Raw genomic sequence first — 17,933 nt, 5'->3', positions numbered from 1 at the left:
TATAAACAGAATCTAACAAAGAGAAAAAGAAATCACAGCCCATAAAACTAAATTGGAAGAAATTATGACTTAATAAAATAAAAGATTAGCAGAAGAAACCAAAGTAAAGAGGGAAGACTGGAAAAAAACATCTGAAGTATGGAACAGAAAATCTAACCATAGGAAAAATAGGAGTCCTTCCTTGAAGAAGTTCTAAAATGTTTCCTGTTGGAAAAGGTCTATATTGATACATAAATAATGTTTGGTGTTTTGTTTGTTTGTTTCCTTAAATATATATATGGTAACTTATTTTTCACCTGAAATAGATTTCATTTCACTAAATGCTTTCACATTGACCTATATGCATTTAGGATGCCCTTTAAAACATCCACTGGTATTTGGAAAATGAGAAACTTTTTGCAAAGTCATTTACTCAAACTGAAAAGTATTAAACTCTATGAGCAGATTGTTTTCATCATTCTCACAGTAAATAAAGATGACTAAGGCTTTGCTAGACAATCACCCTCCTGAAAATGAAAAATGTAAGCAGTCATCATGAACTTTTGTTTACAAAGCATCAAATGGCAAAATGTTTGACAGCGATTTCAGATTTCCTTAAATTTAAATTTACTTGCTGTGTTATGCATTCTAAAATACTAATCAGACATAAATAAATTTTACATGTTGAAACATTGTCTGGTTCTTTCACTGAAGTGCTGATATAAAGAAGTCTTAAACTTCAATCCTGGGCATAGAATATATTATGTTTTTAACCTACAGATGCTTTTAGACTCAACTTCTGTAAATTCAATAACTACAGCATCCAGGCCTCCTATGTGCTTAAGTAAGCCACTCAATCTCTTAGGTACTGGGATGTGGAGATGAAATGATATAATTTTGTCCTCTCACTGAATATACAGGCTAAAAAAGAATCATGGTTTGAATTTTTAAATAGCTTCTACAAAATTTAAACATGGTTTACAAATTGTCATTTAGTAAATGATTTTTACTTTTTCCCCTTACTTTATTGTACTAAAATTTTATGCACACATCACATGTAATAAAGTTCACCCAGATTTGGGGTGTACTTCTATCTATAAATACATTTGTCAAAATCTGCAAAAATGTAGCCAACCTTCTCATTTTAAACACAGGAATCCATTTTTACTTTTTTATAGTTTTATGAATTACACAGCAGGAAATGATAAATTGCAAAATCATTTAAATTGCTTGATGTGTGATCCATCCATCTCAAAAAATAAGTTGCCATTTCTCAACATAATTGTGACCTACTCCTGACTATTCCTTTTGGTTGCTTCCAATATGTTAAAAAAATTTTTTTAGTTCAAAAAATGAGTCATATAGATCTAAATTGTTTACTAAATTATTAGTAAAATCTTCAGAAGAATTTTTTTTTAATTTAGTCAATTTAAATAAAACAAATATTAAATACTATGATCATGGCTGAAGTGTGTGTAATAAAATTCCAATCAATAAAGGAGTTATATTATAAAAGCAATAGTTTTTGGTTCAGAAGATGAATTAGTTCTCAGAAAATCTTCTAGGTCTAACAGTAATTGCTTTGCAAATTAGTTGATTTTCTCCATTAATTATAATTACCTGAAAGTTGGTTTTTTCTCTAAATAGTCAATTATTTCTTGATATGGTATATCTTTTTTTCTTCCGAAGTCTGATATTTCTCTAGAGAAGCAATAGTTGTTTCCAGCTTATCCTGTCCACAAAAGTGGGAAAATTTCAAGTAGCACAAACTGAAATTCTTAGATAAATTGTATTCTTAAAAGTATTAGCCTCAGTTAGATTTGAATAGAAAAACAGTAATCTAATAATACAAATAGCTGGCTTTTACTCAGTACTTGTTTGTGGTCAAGCACTGATTGAGAGTCTGAATGTACTAATTCACTTAATCCTGATTAAAATCATATAGGTATGCATTCTGTACATCTCATTTTACAAATGAGAACACTGAGGCACAGCAAAGTTAAGTAACTAGCTCAAGGGTACACAAAAAGAAAATATGCAATCCATATTTGAACCCAAATAATCTGGTTCCAGAGCAATTAATTATTTTTGTCTTTTATTACGGAAAAATTTAAACACATAAAAAGTAAAGAGAATAGTATAATCCTTCCCCCCCCCGCCATGCACCCATCATTCAACTTCAACAATTATCAATTCATGGCCAGTCTTCTTTTATTTTATCCTTATTCATCTCACATCCCTTCACTGGCCCCAGATAACTTTGAAAGAAACTCCCAACTTTAATATAATTTCATCAACAAATACTTCAGTGTAAATCTCTAAACTGGACAGTTTTTGTTTTTTTTTTTTTTTTTTTTTTTTAACATAAAGAGACCATTATCAGACTTAAAAACAAAACAAAACCAAAAAACACAATCATTCCTCTATATCATCAAATATCCAGGGTGTTCAGATATCTCCAATTGTCTGATGTTTTAAAGTTGTTTGTTTGAAACAGAATTTATATAAGATCCATACACTAGATGTTTTTTCCTATCAATTCCCTCCTCTCTTTCTTTTATTCCTCATTGCAACCTTTTTTCAGAACATTTAACAATTGTACTTCACATATGGAAAAATATGTAGAACTATGGAAAGTTGCAAGAATATGATATTAACTTCTATATGACCTTCACTTAAATAAATTTTGTTAATATTTTGATACTTGTTTGTTCTCTCTTTCTCTCTCAATCTCCCTTTCAATCTCTATCTCTATTTCCAATCTTTATCTCTCTCTCCCTCTAAGAAGTGAAAAGAAACATAACAAGGCCAAAGCTGACATTGTAAGAAGTGACATAGTAAGAAATATTTTAAGGCCAGGACTTTTAACTAGATTTGAACTGTACTACAGAACCAGGGCTTTATTCTAGGAAACATGGCAGAATAGAATGACCAAGTTACTGTATGTATATTGTAAGGGCCATTTGTATTGTCAAAAGTTATACATTTCAAAAAAACCTATATAGACAGAATAAACTCGAGCCAGGCTGACATAGTCCTTCTCCTTCATAGCAGACCATACTGAAAGAGGCATTGATTGAGTTTACAAAACACACTAATACATATTCAACGAAGCCACTCCACTACATAAGGTAAGAAATATACTTTAATAAAATGAAAAGGGAGCAGGGCTGCTCATTGATCCTCAACCAAAAAATCCCCTCTATCTGGGAAAACCATTCTGTTCAAGCATATACACAGCTTCTATAGTGGCCCATTTATCTTGAGGATAGAAAGTGAAGAAGAAATGGACAGGCTTCTCATTGGGTCATCCAAACCCATCATATTTTACATAGTTCTAAAAACACTAAAGGTTGAATTCTTTACTTTAAGGAAAACAGCATCCATAAAACTTCAAATTAAGAAAGTAGAGATATTTTAATTTTAAAACTTAGCAACCATGCATTGCAATACCCTTTATAAACTGGCAAATTGAAAAAGATAGGTTAATGGTTTACCCACAGTCCCAGGGGCAGTCCATCCACCCAACATAAAAAAGTGAATGCCAACAAATTAGAACTAAAACTTTGTAACTTGGTATTTCTGAGTAACCTTCCCTGAAAAATGTGAGCTCTGCAAAGACAGGGATTTGGACCAGTATTATTCACAGCTGTGTCCCCAGAGCCTTAAGCAGAGCCCAGCATTGGCAGACACACAGCAAATAATAATAAAGTCTGCCCTTTTTGTGTTGCACATGTATACAAAGAAGACAGAACAGAAAATTGCAACATTAGGTAGATAGCTTTATTAAAATAATAATGTTCATGCTTGGGTTTGTGGTGCCATGTGTGGTGCCCATACCAAGTTATGCAGTAAACAAATTATCATTCTAAATAGTAGTTGCATCCACATATTACATCATAATATTTCTGCTACAGATACTCTATTTAAAATAGTCAAAATTGAAATGATATAAATAGATTGGCACAGTTAATATGCAATTATCTTAAATGCTGAAAAGGAACATTTATATATAATTAACATTAAAATACTTGAGGAAATCAATGTCTCTTGCTTTTGTTCCTCCTATTTTTTAAGCTATTGCTCCATTACAAGTAAAATTATCCTTGTGATTTATAAACAAAGCAGGATAAAGCTTATTATTGCTTCTTTAAAGGGAGGAAACAAAAATAGTCTTTGGTAAATTATGATCACAAGAAAAAGATCAATCAAGGAAGAGATGACAAGGCTGTTCACTTTTAGAAGAATATCCAGACAAGATATTCCATTTGGGAAGACATCAGTTTACACTTCCTACGCACCACTGCAAATCTTCTGGGCCACATCTCCTGTTCTTGTCATTGATTAAGTGACTGGCTTTGAAATAGTTTCCAGCAGCTTCATGCAGTGCAACCGACTCCATTGTGCCCCAGCACATGGCAATGTCTTCTTCCTTCTCTTCTGGGTTCCCACTGATTTCCAGCTTCTCCCTGTGGCATTCTCTGACTCTGGCTTCTGGTTTCTTTCTCTGTATGGGCCTAGTAATCCAGATTAAGACCCAATCTCCTTCAACTGGGCCACACCTTAATTAAAAATAACATCTTCAAAAGGTCCTATTTACAATGGGTTCACACCCACAGGAATGTGGACTAAGATTAAAAACATGTCTAAATTGAGGTACATAATTCAATCTACCCCCAAACCATTCTCTCCACCTCATTTAACTTTAGCCACCTAACCTCTTTAATACTTATGAAACTTTCTTAACTGTACACCCATCTCGATATACTCATTGTTCTTTATTCTCCAAGGAATGTACATATGCCAGATATTTGCATGACATACTCATTCACTACTTGTGGTTCCCTGATCAAATGCTGTTTCCTCAAATATAGCTTCCTTTATCACCCTTTCTAGTATAGAGACACTCTTTATTTTCAATTTCCTTAGTCTCCTTTGTAGCTTTCCCTTTAAAGTAAAGAAGACAGTTTATTCAGGAAAAAGAACAAGCAAACAGAGATAGGGCATCTTTGGTGACTGGAACCTCAGAGTTATATTAACAATAAAGCAAAAATGGAGTACATGAGAAGAATGTGGAAAAACTGCTGTTAGTCTTTATTTGTATAAATATTTTCCCAATTAGGAAAGAGGGAAACATTTCTAGGTAACAAAGGGTGTGTTATTGTTTCAGCATGTATTTCATTTGTCTCTGAAAGTCCAGGCTCTATTAAATAAAAGTCTGAAGAATAGATTACAAGATGATTTTGAGAAATATAGAAGACACAACTAAGCACCAGGTCAGAAAATCACAATTTTATTAAAGTCACAGAACTATTGAGAAAAATTAGACTAAAGAATGTGCACTAAATGCGAGGTATTTAAAGACTGCACAGAAATGTAAACTCATCTACCACCAACAAATTTGAAGGCAGAGGTTGAACACCAATAAGGCTATGAATTGAATATCATATTCCTATGGACATCTCTGGTGAGCTAAATTGAGTATAACCCAATAGTAAGTAAAAATTCCACCTTAATACCCACATTTCCTAGAATTGAAGTAAGTAAAGTTATTTCTCAGCCAAACTATAACTTCTTTCAAAATTAGTTTCAAAGCAAGAGGATTTGCACATGGGTTTTACCTGCTTCTCTTCTGTGCTTATTTAGCTGGTAACAACCCCTGGATAAACTGCATGGTTTTTAATTTATAGAACCTACTCTCATAAAAGAAGGATGGATTCCCAAGCCTTTCCTGTCAGAGTACAGCCTTGCCAATCTCTCCTGAATATACTCATCTTCAAGATGGCAAGACTTTCTATGGAGGCATCAGTTTCTTTCTCCTCCATTGATTCTACAGGAAGCAGTAGCCCACAAACATATTTGTTAGACTCCCTAATTAATGTAAGCAAATAATTTTTATAACTCAAAAAGGCAACTGAGACTAAGTTAGGCTTCTCCCTTCATGTTTGGGAAGATCTAAGGGACAGCAGGTTTTAATACGTGACTGACATTTAACATCACGATGAAATTTCCCTGTGCACAGGCAAAGATGTAAAGGATCTCATATTTCAAGGTGAACCAGCAAAAGATGTCAGATTTTCCAAAGAAGAATTCTAGCTGAGGTCTGTAAAATTCTAGTTCACATACAAAATCCCATACATAGAATTCCTAGCATTAGAATTCTATATAAATATATTCTACAAAGGATCCCAGCATGGAGTCCATGTGATTGTATTGAGGGTTCCTATTTTAGCTTAGGAAAGTCTTTCAGCAGCCATTTGCTCTGAAAGACAGAAGAAAGGAGTGTGATGAGCTGTAGCATATTGTTACCATCTCAGTTGTAACAGTGATCCAGTTTAAGTCTCACCAGTTATCCTAGTTTGGATTTTTTGGGAATAGACACAAGACAAGGAGCTTAGTTTAAGTGATTTATCTGGGATTTTGGGAAATTCTGGTTTAAAAAAAGTGTTGAAGTGAGAATAGGAAGTCAATAAAAACTTCCTGTTTCAGCTCCAATGTGTAAAGAGGTTGGAAGCCATCACTCCTGTCCTTACAACAAGAAAAAAACAGAAAAACAAAAAATCAATGACATTTCTTGGACCCATCAGCAAAATACCATTGTAAAATCTGGCAATTCCAGAGAGATATAGCACCTTAAGTCTGTTTACTTGGATCAGAAACCACTGGAGCCATGAACTGGTATCAACACTTTAATGGTAACGTTGACAAATGGCTGTAGGCTGACTGTGGACTAACATGCAAGAGAGAAACTCCTTGTTGCTGCAATCTTAGGGGGAACCTGAAAGACTTTTGTGGACTTTCCTTCCACAAATGTCACCAGGTTCTCATGGCGATGATCCAGAAAAAAAGTCCCTAGTGTCTGTGGCAGTGGGAGGGAAGGAGTAATCATTGGGAAATAAGCCAAGAGCCTTCTCTGTAATAAAGACCCCAAAGGGGGAAAAAATTCCACAGCTCAATTTTGAAAACTAATCTCAGCCAGGGAAAGGAATGTCCTTCCAGTTCTAGCCCACTCTAGCCTTTCTGTATGACCTAACATATTATAATATGTTGATAATATTGTCAACAGCAGTAAGGGCTCCAAGAAAATATATTGAGAACTCTGCAAGACAGGAAAGGGAGCAGAGAGATGGGAGAAGAAAAATAAAAAGCTATACCATTGGAGAAATAATTATGAAGGTCATGGTGCCCAAGACAAGAGACCATTAAAAGACTGATATTTAATCAGTAGGTTACAGAATGATCCCCTTCCTCACACCTTACCACCCCCCAATAGGGCTCTAGTGTTGTAGTAGATTACAGACAAAAGGGCTGCATGACACAGATTCTCTGTGAGGTAGTATACATAGGGAAGCCCAAAGTCAACAGGGGAGACAAAATCAAGGACAATAGAAGAATTTGAAGCCCCTGGGACTTATAACTACAGCAAACCCTAATCACTCTCCAACACCTAGCCATAGTAACATAAATAGACCAAAGCTATATTTACCTCAGCTCCTATCACTTTACACAACATGTCTCACTTTCAACAAAAAATTACCAAGCATGCTAAAAGGCAAAAGAAAACACAGTCCAAAAAGACAAAGCAAGCACTAGAACCATACTCTGATATGGTATAGATCAGACAGATAATTTACAGTAACTGTGATTAATATGTTAAGTTTCTAAAGCAAAGAAAGCAAACCACATACAAGAACATAAGGATTATACAAGCACCAAGAACAAAACTCTAAGAAAAAGGTCAAAAGAAAATGCTGGATTTCAAAAGTGAACAGAAATGAATACCTTCAGTGGATTCATCAGTAGATTCAGCATGACTGAAGAAAGACTAAGTAACCTTGAAGATAGGCCAAGAGAAACTTCCCAAAATGAAATGCAGAGAGAGAAAGAGAGAGAGAGAGAGAGAGAGAGATTGGAAGAAAAGAAGAGGAAGGAGGAGGAGGAGGAGGAGGAGGAGATTTAAGAACTCCAGGTCACTGTCAAAAGGTATAATATATGTGTAATTTGAATACCAGAAAGTGAAGAAAGAGCATGCAGAACAGCAGATATTTTAAGGAAGAATGGCTGAAAAGTTTCCAAAGTTAATGAGACACCAAATAAAAGAGTCAGGAAGGTCAGAGGACACCAGAAGGGTAAACAACAACAAGAACAACAAACCACTTAGGCTTATCCCATTCAAACAGCAGAAAACCAAAAAACAAAGGGAAAATCTTGAATTCAGACTTTTAAAAAAATCTTACTTATAGAGAAACAAGGATAAGAACTGCAACAGACTTCTTATCAGAAATCATACAACAAAAAGAATTGAATGGAATATTTAAAGTGTTGAAAGAAAAAATTAAAAAAAAAAACCAATGTTCTAGAATTCTTTATCCAGCAAAATTATTTCACAAAAGTTAAAGAAATAAAAACTTTCTCAGTCAAACTAAAACTGAGGGAATTCATCACCAACAAACTTTCATGGAAGAAATGTTAAAATAAAGTGCTTTGCGCAGAACATAAAGGATATAGCTCAGAAACTTGAATTTACATAAGGAAATAAGGGAAAGCATCTGAGAAAGCAGAAATAAAGACAAAAAATCTTTCATTTTTCTTACTTTTAATTGATCTAAAAATTAACTTTTTTAAGCAATAATACTGACAATGTATTGGAAGATTATTTCATATGAACAAATGAAATGAATCACAGCATGCCACAGGGACTAGAGGAACAAATTGTGAATACTTTTATTATGTACCCACACTGCATGAAAAATGGTATAGTATTATGTGAAGGTGGACTTAGATTAGTAAAAACTTATGTGGTAACTCTACATGAATTGCTAAAATATTTTTTAAAGAAGATAACTGATGCGCTTAGAAAGGCCATAAAACAGAATCATACAAATTGCTCAGTTAAAAACCAGAGAAGGCAGAATAAAAGGGGAAGGAGGAACAAAGAACCAATGGAACAAATAGAAAATAGTTACAAACATCTTAGCTATTAGTCCACAGTATCAATAATCATTTAAAATCTGAATGGTATAAGCACACTAATTGACAGACTGAGATTGTCAGAGTGGATAAAAAAGCAAGATCCAACTATAAATTGTCTACGCAAAGCCCACATTAAATATGAAGACTCAGATAGGTAAAGACTCAGAAGGAAGCCAATAAAGATTGTGTTGTAAAGGAAGTTACAGCAGGGGGCAACTGAAGCTTGATTATGCTGCATAAATCTGAAACCTAGTAAAGAACACAGACCTCAGAGCTTTTGTATTCCTGGGGCAAAGGAACTATGCATTTTACCCAACAAATCCCTTTAAACATTTGTATGTCATAATGAAAAACTTGGCTGGTCTTTGTCCTCAGTTCCCGGGGAAGCAAACTCTGATCCTTTGGAATTTCCTGTGATCTGAGAGTCTTTTGTTTTTCCTGGTGGTCCCAGGACCAGAGTTAATATGCCAATAAGACGACAGGGAGGAGCCAGGCACACTTGCAGTCTAAGCGTGGGGGTCGGCCCCACCTGGAAGAGTAACCATGTAATTAGGGGTTGGGACTTTGACGCATGCCATATTGGTCCACCTCCCGAACCTCTGGGAAGGCAGGGGTGGCTACAGATTGAGTTCAATCATATTGATTTGAGCAATCATAGCTATGTAATGAGACCCCATACTTGGATAGTAGACATTTGGATGAGCTTCCATGATTAAGAAAATACATCTCTGTGCCCTGAGACTGGCACATTCTGACTCTATGTGGAGAGAACACAAAAGTTTGCACTTGAGACTGCCTCAGACCTTGCTCAATGTGTCTCTTCCTTTGGCCTCTTCTTATATGTTTTTTTTTTTTTTTTTTACTGTAATAAAGCTATAACTTTAAGTATTGCATATTCAGTGAGTGCTGTGAGTCATTCTAGCAAATTATCAAGCCTAAGGGAGTAGTCAGAAGTGTGGGTGGCCCTGTTCCTCAAACTTCTGAGTGGTGCCTGATGGACAATCTGGTAGAGGATTGCCCTGAACCTGTGGAATCTGGCCCAAATCTGGGTAGTTAGTGTCAGAATAGACTTTGAATTGAGTTAATGCAGTATTTGCAGTCAGTGTCAGAGGCTGTATTGTGGAAGTTGTGGAAATTTTTGATATCCCACACAAATGGTAATGGCAATTTCTGGAGGGCATTTATAATGGGCATTTTAGGTCTCTCTTGCTCAAGGACAGAGTTGTCAGAGGAAAGGCCTTAGGGAAAGAGTTCAGGTGCTAGCAAGTGGAAACTGAGTATGTATGTATGGGAACAGTAACTGCTGATGGGTATGGGTAGGGCACCAATAGCATCTGCTGCACCAAATGAGTACTCAGCTAGTCTATGCCAAGGGCTTTGATGGGAGAACAAAGTTTATGATCTCACCAAGATCTGTGGATTCTGGGAGGCTCCCTATGTAGAAACAGGAAATTAACCCTAAGCATTGCCATTAGAGTGCTCATCTTCCCTACCCAAAAATTCTACTTTATTTTTATATATATATATTCTTGATATGTATATGAAGTATTGATCTTATATATATATATCTATATATTTATCAAGTAGTGATATATGTATAGTTATATATATATTATTCCCTATGTGTTATTACATCATATGTTTCAGTCTGTCACCACTGTAAATCCCAAATGCTTTGTTCCTTTCCCCACTGCCTAAAAGAGTATCCATTACAAAAGAGCATTTAAAAATATCTGTTCAATAAATGAATGCATGAACTATAATGATATTTTTGGAGGTTGCACATAACATTTAATTGCTTATACTGCTAAACCATGTTTTTGGTGGTATGCACTTTTCAATTGGGTGGTAAAATATTTTTCAAAATACATAAAATGCACAAAATTTTTTCCACTTGTATTTAGGGTCTTAATATTTATAATCCTTGCTCTCTAAACTGTACAAAATGTCATACATTGTAGAGAGGGAAGAAGATGGCAGCTTAGAGAGGAGTGGAAGCTAGTTAGACCCCCTGGAACAACTAATAAGCAACCAGGAACAGCTAGTAAATAATCTGGAATAACTGCTGGAGGACAAATGTGACTGTCCACACATCATGCACCAACCTGGATTGAGAGGAATGCCTGAGATCACAACATAAAATCTGTAAGTAAAAACTGAAGACCCGAGCCAAGAGCCCCTCCCCCACAGCAGCCAGAACTGCAAAGCCTCTCTGTGCTACAGAGCAGCACTCTCTGAACAGGCAAATATACCTCAGCCCAGCTCCAACTGATGTTTTAATTAACAAATGTTGACTGCTCAATACAAGCTACAAATCTCCAACAAACAGATAGAGGCTTTTGGTGACAACTGACCTTGGAGAGCTGGAGGACCTTCTGGGAGGAGGGGGAGCCCAGAGGACCAGGTGCTGTCTCTGCCTGATGGGTGAAACTCAGGGTGGCCATGGACTGGCCCTGAAGGGGGCTTTCTATCCCTTTTTTTGGCTCAGTGGAGAAAGCCTCAGCCATTTTCAGTTCCCAGTGTTCTGACCCAGACAAGAGTGGAGATAGCAGACTCAGAAAGACTATTCAAAAGCAAATGGTACCTCCCCAGGGGGTCTATCTTCCCTAAGAGGTAAGAGGTGGTGCCAAGCTCTACTACCTGCCTTCCATTCAGAACCAAACCCCAGAGCCTGGGGGAAAACAGCCACAGGCCACATCTCCTTACACCAGTCTGGAGGGATAGGCTGACAGGCACCACCTTCTAGGCAGAAAAGCACAGTGACTTGAGACCTCACAGGGTGCATCAATCTTCTAAGAGAAACCCTCAGGGAAACCTGATACTGAATATTGCCTCCTTCTGAGACCTGAGCCCATTCTGGTCTGGGAAAATCTGATTGGGGTAACCAAGGAAACCAGATGCCTAGATAACAGAAAACTACAACTACACTAAGAAAAACGAAGTTATGGCCCAATCAAAGGAACAAACTTACACTTTAACTGAGACACAGGAGTTGAAACAACTAATGCTAAATCAATTCAAAAAGTTTAGGAAAGATATGTAAAAAGAGATGAAGCATATAGTGAAAACACTGGGCAAACATAAGGTAGAAATCTAAAGTTCAAAAAAACAACTGGCAGAATCTATGGAAATGAAAGGCACAACACAAGAGATAAAAGACACAATGGAGACATACAACAGCAGATCTCAAGAGGCAGAAGAAAACAAAGGAAATGGAGGACAAAACACCTGAAAGCCTACACACGAAAGAACAGATAGAGAAAAGAATGGAAAAATATGAACAACATCTCTGGGAATTGAATGACAACATGAAATTCAAGAACATATGTGTCATGGGTGTCCCAGAAGGAGAAGAGATGGGAAAAAGGGCAGAAGCAACAATAGAGGAAATAATCAATGAAAATTTCCCATCTCTTATGAAAGATACAGAATTACAGATGCAAAAAGTACAGCATACCCCAAACAGAATAAATCTGAATAGGCCTATGCCAAGACACTTAAAAATCAGATTATCAAACATCAAAGACAAAGAGAGAGTCCTGAAAGCAGCAAGAGAAAAGTGATCCATCGCATACAAAGGAAGCTTGACAAAACTGTGTGTGGATTTCTCAGTAGAAACCATGGAGGCAAGAAGAAAGTGGTGTGATATATTTAAGATGCTGAAAGAGAAAAACCACCAACCAAGAATCCTATATCTGGCAAAACTGTCCTTCAAATATGAGGGAGAGCTTAAAACATTCTCTGACAGACAATGAGAGAGCTTGTGAACAAGATACCTACTCTACAGGAAACACTAAGGGAGCACTACAGACAGAAAGGAATATACAGGAGTGAGAGGTTTGGAACACAATTTTGGGAGATACTAACGCAGCAATGTAAGTACACTGAACAAAGATGACTGTGAGTATGGTTGAAAGAGGAAGTTTAGGAACATGTGGGACACCAGAAGGAAAGAGGAAGGATAAAAACTGGGACTGCATAACTCAGTGAAACCTAGGGTACTCAACAATTGTGATAAAAGGTACAAATATATTTTTACATGAGGGAGAACAAATGAATGTCAACATTGCAAGGTTTTAAAAATAGGGTGGGATTAGGGGAAAAATACAATCAATGCAAACTAGAGACTATAATTAACAGAAACACTGTATTATGCTTCCTTTAATGTAACAAAGGCAATATACCAAAGCTAAATGCATATGGGTGGGGCATAAGGGAGGTGTATGGGACTCTTGGCATTGGAGATGTTCTCTGACTCTTTATTCTACTTTGGTTTAATGCTATCTTTCCTTCCATTGCTTCCTAGCTGTCATGTTTCTTTTTTTTTTTTTTTTTTCCTTTTTTTCTTTTGTCTCTCTAACTTGACTCTTCCTCCTTCTTTGTGGAATAAATGGAGATGTCCTTATATAGATATTTGTGATAGTGGTGAATACATAAATATGTGACTATACAGGGAACCATCAATTGTTTACTTAGGATGGAATGTATGGTGTGTGAACAAGACCATCTTTAAAAAAATGGGTTGATGAAGAAACCTTGAGGGCACTATATTGAGTGAAATAAGACAGACCCATAAGGACAAATATTGCAGGTTCTCACTGATATAAACTAATCATAATATGTAAACTCATAGACATGAAATATAAGTTACCAGGATATAGAACGGGGCTAAAGAGTGGGGAGTGGTTGCTTATTATGAGCAGATGTTCAACTAGAGTGAACTTAAACTTTTGGAAATGGACAGAGGTGATGGTAGCATGCTATGAGAATGACTAACAGTCCTGAATGGTGTGTGAATGAGGTCGAAAGGGGAAACTTAGAGTCATGTATGTCACCAGAAGGAAAGTTGGAGGTTAAAAGATGGGAATGTATAAAACAATGAATCTTGCAGTAGACAATGTCTGTGATTAACTGTACAAACATTAGAAATCTCTCTCATGAGCTAGAGCAAATGTATGACACTGTAACTAGAAGTTAATAATAGAGGGGCAAATAGGAAAAAAATAAATACCTATTGCAAACTATATACTACAGTTAGTAGTATTTTAACATTCTTTCATCAACAGTAACAAATGTACTATACCAAACCTATGAATCAATAATGGAGACAGAGTGGTTAGGGGTATGGGAGGATTTGAATTTCCTTTTTTTTTTGTCTTTATTTCTTTTCTGGAGTAATGAAAATGTTCTAAAAATTTTTAAAAATATTAATTGTGGTGATGGATGCACAGCTGTGTGATGGTAATTTGGACAAATGCATACTTTGTATATTTGGATAATTGTAAAAAAAATCATACATTGTAACAATAGTTTTTCTAAAAGATAATTTTAATAATAGGAATATAAATCAATACTACATGCTGGTTACTTTCACTATCTGCAATGGAGAGAAGAAATGATGCATCTAGGGGTACAAATACCTGCCCTTCATTGTTAGCAAAAACCACCTATCAGATGATGTGAAATAATAAATCCACTTATTCATCCATCATTTATAGAGATCCTATAACTATTATGTACAACCTAGAGATACAAGTATGTGTAAAACAATCTCTGCTTTTAATAAACACGGTCAAAAGAAAGACAACTTTTTTTCTTATAGTATTTATAAGTGTTCTAATAATGATCTCCAAAGAAGGTTATGATTGATGAGAACAGAGTAATAAGATTCCAGTTGAGGGGATCAGGAGAGACTTTCTAATTGATGCCAAACCCATTGAAAATTGTATAGGTTAGAGCAGGTAAAAGATGCTGTGATCGAGTTTATATTCTAGGAAAATAACAGTATATTCAGAACCATGAAATACTAGACTCTGGAAAAATTGCAAGTGATTAGGGGTGGGTGGGGAATTTGATTCATGAGGAGTAGCTGAGGGACTGGTGGTGATGGCAGGCATAGAAAGGGAACATGGGTCAGGTAATGAAGGTGCCTTCAGGTATTATGTCTGCTAAGCAGGCTGAATGTTGGCAAGAAAAGCTGATGGGGAATTCAGTTAAAGTTTTTAAACAAGGAAGGAAGCCGATCCAATTTGCATTTAGGAAAACAGACATGACTACAGGGTGGAGAATGAAATATGGGTGGGAGTTAAGATCAGAAGCAAAAAGAGACTGGTTAGGATGACATTTTCCTGATGGCAAACAAAAACAAAAACAAAAACCTAGAAGTAGAGCAGCAGGATGGAGATGATGGGAAGGCATTAGAAGATTTGAGGGACAGCAACACAGGAGGCCGTAACTGCTTTACAAAATGAGACAGAAGATAATGGTTTCAGTTGAGTGATGAGAAGAGAGGCCAGATTTTTCCACAGTGATGAGTGATTGGGAGGTATGAAAGTGGATATGCTCTTCTGAGTATCTTCCTTTAAAAGAAAAAGAGAAATATGAAGCAGTAGCTAACTCACTTCTGAGATGCCAGCCTTACATAGCTAAAACTATAGAGCTGGTCTTGAGCTGTTTATCAATACCTTAATTTCCTGGAGCTTAGATATGTTTATAAGAAACATTTTCTGAGCCTTACTTGTATCTAACTTCACTTAATTATGTTTCTCTCTAACTCAGTTCTTACTCTTTTTCATTGTTAGATATTTTAAACATAGAATAGGATAGATTAAAAAGTTCAAAACTATTATTTGAACATCATATATTATTAAAATTTAAAAGTCTAATAATTTTTTATATCAAAATATCCAAAGAATTCCAACTGAAGCTTTTTATACCCATCAAATAAAATGTTTTCTCCCTCAAGGAAGAGCTAGACAGTTTCCCCATAGCAACTTGGACTGGACTTATCCATAACTAAATTCAGCTGGGACTCCTTGAGGCCACAATAGTGATGGATTCTTTTGGATTAGAAGAATACTTCATATATTTTATAGTATTGCATTTTGGAAAGGGAAGGCCTTGGAAACTTTGCACACTTGTTAGAAGGCATATTACCAAAAAGTTGGTCACAAGAAAAGGAAGAGGCAAAAAACCTAAGGACCATGATTAGACAGATGATAGCTAGCTAGTTGAATAAATGTATAGATAGATTGCTAGATGATAGATAGATAGATAGATAGATAGATAGATAGATAGATAGATAGATAGATATTATCATACTATTCAAGTGGCAAATGTAGATTTCAAAAAAGGAAATGTATTCCAAACTTATTTTAGACTAGTTCCTCAACTTCCTAAAGTCATAAATTTCCTCTTTTTCCCCTTATTTCCTGGCTACAAAATGAAACTGTCTTGCTGAGAACAAAACAAGGTAAAATAATAGTCCTCAAAACTTTTAACTTTTATGCATTTTTAGAAAATATTTTCTCACAAAGCAAGCATGGCACCATAGGTGCCACATAACAGGGTTCCTCAGACGCCTTGTAAAGATGGTGATGCAGCGGTGGCTTCCGTCATCGGAGGAGCGCTGTGTAGAGACCCGCTGCTTCCCATCAGTGCCAGCAGGCTCTGCCTGTGGTTAATTCAGCTTTGTCTCGAACTCCAAATGGAAGTGATAATCGGTACATTTGATACATTGTTAGCACAGCAGGGAAAGCCCATTTGGAAATAATCATATGTTTCAGGTACCCAAAAGAAAAGTGATATTTTGAAAAGAGAAGCATTTTGACTAGAAAACTTAAAATGGAAATTTGGGTGGAGATGATACAATGAGGAAGGGAAAAGCATTAACATTTATTGATTGTCACAAATGAGCGCCACACTTTAATTATCTCATCCCTGGCAATATTAACCCTCAGGTGAATATTATTAGCTCCACTTACATATGAAAAATAAGGTTAAAAGCTGAAGGGTAATTTTCCCAAGATATTATACCATGTAATGGTGGAGTTTTACTTGGCTCTTGCTGACCTATCGGCTAATCCCCTTTCTATTATACCATCCAACCTGACATTGCCCTCTGTTGAGAAGAATCAATAGTAGCTTAAAAGATGAACCCAGCGAAAAGATATAACTGAAATGCAAATTTTAAAAGAAATTAGAATTTATGAAAAAGTATATTTTGTTAAAACATCAATTCAATTAAAATTTAAACATATGATCAGGCAAAACACTTAATTCTGCCTTTTAATTTAATACTTTATGGTGATCCAGTATAATCAAGGAAGATAGCATTTTAAATAACATTTACATAAGACTACTGAAATGCTACAATAAAATGACACTACACTTAAGGAGTAACTTACCGATGTAGTTTTACCAACCATTGTAAATTGATAACTTTCATTCACGAATACAACGCATGTTAAATTGTGGTAGCATTACTTACATAGTAAAAACACTATGAGAATTTAAAAATATTTGTAAAATTTAGCTGTAATGGAATTCTCATCAACCTGTAGTAAAAAAGTATTATTTTAAAATATAGTAAATATGATATTGGAATTCTGTGTACTAAAAGAACAGTTGTTATTCAGGTGATACTTTTTTTTTATTAAATTCAGTTTTATTGAGATACATTGACACACCATACAATCATCCATGATATACAATCAACTGTCCACAGTATGATAACATAGGTATGCGTTCATCACAATCTATCTCTGAACATTTTCCTTACATCAGAAAAAACCAGAACAATAATAAAAAATAAAAGTGAAAAAAGAACACCCAAATCATCCCCCCCATCCCACCCCATTTGTCCCTTAGTTTTTATCCCCATTTTTCTACTCATCCATACACTAGATAAAGGGGGTGTGATCCATAAGGTCTTCACAATCACACTGTCACCCCTTGTAATCTACATTATTATATAATTGTCTTCAGGAGTCCAGACTGCTGGGTTGGAGTTTGGTAGTTTCAGGTATTTACTTCTAGCTATTCCAATACATTAAAACCTAAGAAGTGTTATCTATATAGTGCATAAGAATGTCCACCAGAGTGACCTCTCAATTCCATTTGAAATCTCTCAGCCACTGAAACTATTTCGTCTCATTTTGCATCCCCCTTTTGGTCAAGAAGATACTCTCAGTCCCATGATG

General features: G+C 35.6%; 1 protein-coding gene across 1 annotated transcript in view; it reads right to left on the bottom strand.

Moving 5' to 3' along the window:
• Positions 1-17,933, bottom strand: part of ZNF804A (zinc finger protein 804A) — a 282,505-nt gene that overhangs the window by 41,608 nt on the left and 222,964 nt on the right. The window lies entirely within an intron of this gene.

Source organism: Choloepus didactylus, chromosome 9 (assembly GCF_015220235.1).
Source record: "Choloepus didactylus isolate mChoDid1 chromosome 9, mChoDid1.pri, whole genome shotgun sequence".
Classification (NCBI taxonomy): Eukaryota; Metazoa; Chordata; class Mammalia; order Pilosa; family Megalonychidae; genus Choloepus; species Choloepus didactylus.
This window is presented reverse-complemented; position numbering and strand designations above follow the sequence as displayed.